This window comes from Etheostoma spectabile, chromosome 20 (assembly GCF_008692095.1).
Source record: "Etheostoma spectabile isolate EspeVRDwgs_2016 chromosome 20, UIUC_Espe_1.0, whole genome shotgun sequence".
Lineage (NCBI taxonomy): Eukaryota > Metazoa > Chordata > Actinopteri > Perciformes > Percidae > Etheostoma > Etheostoma spectabile.
In genome coordinates, this window is record NC_045752.1 from 15,962,473 (window position 1) to 15,965,773 (window position 3,301).

Below are 3,301 nucleotides of genomic sequence, written 5' to 3' on the forward strand. Positions count from 1 at the left end.
TGTGTGTGTGTGTGTGTGTGTGTGTATGTCCTGGGAAATGTAGTCCTGGAGACACCTACATTAGCAAGAACTACCACAGAGGCAGTTTTGCAGGTGTTTACATTTTTGACATTCTGGGACTAGGTTTTGTTACCGCGATGATATCGTAACCCTGCAAGATGCAGTCTCCAAACTTTACAGGTGTGTAGTAAAGAAGGGTGTGGTCTTAGCAAGGGCTCCGGAAGTATGGGAGTAGGAAAATATCCGGGGGAGAAGCGGTAACTCAGTCTGTAGGGATGTGGCTTGAAAACCTTGGGCTTTCCAGTTCAAGTCACCGTATGGACCAAGTACAGAGTGTTAGTACATTGCCTGTTTTGAAACATGGATATTAAGTTGAAGGATGGCTGTATAGCTTGAGGACAGTAATATTTTAAGGGAACTACAATATGTTATTTCACTTATTGACCCATATTTCATCTTGCCACTGTGTGAATACGTCCCAATGATAACCCACTTTCAACCAGCTCAATGATGGCCCAACTCAGACAAGGGGCATCACCCATAGGAGCACAGGGCGCTCTTCTGTGCACAACTGCAAATGTGGTGAAGAGAAAAGAAAGAATGATGTTGTTGCTATTAGGTAGAAAAGGATCTAATGTGTAGTCTGGAACTAGTCTGCAAGGAAATAACCTTCTTTATGTCAGCCTTGAGTGAAGCTGCATTGCCATTGTTTTCTCAACAGAATGGTAGGCTATTTGGTGGAGTGGGGTGGGGGGGAGGGTGTTCAACAGCAGCATCGAGCATTACCTCAATTTCTGCATCACAGCACCCCTTCTATTTCACTTCCGTCAGTGACACTTTTGGTCCAGGAGTTGATGCAGGTGAGCGATGATCTCTGTTGTGCAACATGGCATTTCTGAGGTTATGCCATCATGTTAATTCAAGATAATACTGTTCCATGAATACACTCATCATTTAGAAATAATGGGGTTTAGCAACATTCACATAGATGGCTCTGAATGTTTGGATCCTTTTCAATTTATTTATATGAACGTGTTTAAAAGAATGTATTTCTATCAACATTTAAAAAATTAGACCTAATATCTGTTATAATATATAACCTTCTATTAATAGAGCCACATTGGAGAATTCTGCTACAGAGGCACAGATGCAGGTTTGGGATTGTATTGACTCAATTTTCAATGACTCTGACTTGGTAGATGCAGGTTATGATAATCATATGGAGATGGTATGGAAATGAGAAATTACCCCTATTGTTACCAGAGTACCTCAAAATGCAACCCCAGCACTTTTACTATATGGAAATGAGCAAAGTGTTTCCTAACTGTGAATATCAGAGAGTAGATTGAATATTAAAATGCCCTCTCACTGACCTTAATTTAACACAGTATTTTCTATTGGCCCTGATTTAGATGCTGCACCGTTGCTTTTGCCGGGAGCCACTAAGGGCGAGATGTGATAACAGTAAACTTGATCCCATAAATGATGCTGTCATTTTTATGGAACCCAACATTAGGATGACTGATTAGATCAAATTTAGGTTAAATAAATTGACAGGAGTACAATTTTCATAACTACCGTGTTACCTGTGATGTATACTGTGGCTGGATTACTGGAATCATGAGTAAAGTCTTTATTTTTGTTTTTACAATACAGTACAATTAAGGGTTAAAACAGCAGACTGCTGTGGATTTGGGGTTGTTATTGACCTACGTGTTAATGTATTCAATCCCTTTTTTTTTAATAAAATACCCTGATTGTCCAGACATTAAACAATGTACACCTTTTTGTGATCTATTTCATTAGGTATACATAACAAGCTATACGTTACATGACAGGGGAAATAATGCTTGCTTTTAAATCTTTGCATCTCTTTTGATAATTGTCCTCAGCCGACCCAGTGAAAGTCCTGCATATTATTATTGTACATGGTTTTACCCAACAGCTAATACCAGCTCTCATGCACTGGCCAAATTACAAGCATGAAACAGTAAGCACACAAAAACACTGTCACAGTCGGTGATGAAATCCCAGGGCTTTTTTACACCTATAGTTTGTTTGCTTTGGTCCGAATTAGTTGATAAGTTTGTAAACTTGAAGCAATTTCCCCACGGTTCGGATTCGTTTTACACATAGATAAATCCAAGAGTAAACGCGTCATTACAAACCACGCAAGAATGTTCACACTGCTTATTGGTCAGATGTGTCTGGAGAGGGAGCAAGAAAGTAAATACAGGAAGAGTGTCCTGTGTTCTGGACTAGAGCGGTTGGAGGTCAGATCACATTCTCACCACAAACTAACCGCTCCTGAGTTTGATGGAAAGCGTACCAAGACCACCTTGTGTGTTCCGCTTTTGATGCGCATCCGAGTGTGATCGCTGCATTCCCACCTGCCCAAACAAACCGCAACAAGATGGAAAAAGAACTCCGGCGCAATTCAACTGAACCAAAGGAAGCAGATTTAAAAGCACTCTTAAAGCTGCTGTGTTTGCAAAATGAGAGTTTACTAGTTGCAAAAGTGCACTGTAAAAGAACAGGGTTTTAACTAGCACGTATTTAAACATATTTCAAGCTGCTGCCCGAGCATGTCAGTCTAAGGTAAAAGAGCCAGAGATTCTGTGCTGTGTTGATTTTACAAAAACAGTGAATCACTATGAGCCTGATGAAAAAGAGACTACTTATCCCCCATTCAGAAAGCTGGAAAACTGGTAAAGGGGATTGGCGGCTGCTCTGAAACTTGTTGATTCTCCCTCTAATTACCAAGTAATCATCTCATCATCACCTCTGTCTCTATCTTTTGCGGGTGTCAAAATAGAAACTGACAGGGACAGGGACGGAGAAAAATTGGAATTTGATAAAAACACAGATGGAGTGACTGGCAGCACATAAAAGCTGTTTTCCCCCAAGTGAAGGATGTATTTCAAGGAGAAAAAATGTGGGGAGATAAAGATGCTTGCTTATCCAAATATTTGTGAAAAAATAGAATGAGAAAAGAAAGAGTGGGACTTTTAAGCATTTGTTTGTACGACCTGCTGCATTCCTTCTCCTGCTGAGTTTAAATTAAATAATTTGGTACGAGTCTCTCTTTAATTCACTTTTCCAACACCTCATCATGTACCTGTGCTTCACAGCGGCCTCCTTGTTATGAGAACAAAACCACTCCAGCAGACTTCAATAGGAGTCACTCAGAGTGCTTCTCGCTCTCGAATAATTTAAGTCTTCTTTCTCAATTCCTCTTACATTCGTGCACATCTCTCTCTCTCTCTCTCACGCACACACTCACACACACAGACACACACAC

The 3,301-nt window shown here is 40.4% G+C and overlaps 1 long non-coding RNA gene across 1 annotated transcript in view; it reads left to right on the plus strand.

Annotated features, from left to right (window-relative positions):
- LOC116670630 (uncharacterized) overlaps positions 1-3,301 on the plus strand; it is a 21,680-nt gene that overhangs the window by 566 nt on the left and 17,813 nt on the right. Inside the window, exon 2 of the long non-coding RNA XR_004327084.1 lies at positions 1,626-1,629. This is a non-coding gene — a long non-coding RNA (uncharacterized LOC116670630). The remainder of the gene's footprint in view (positions 1-1,625; positions 1,630-3,301) is intronic.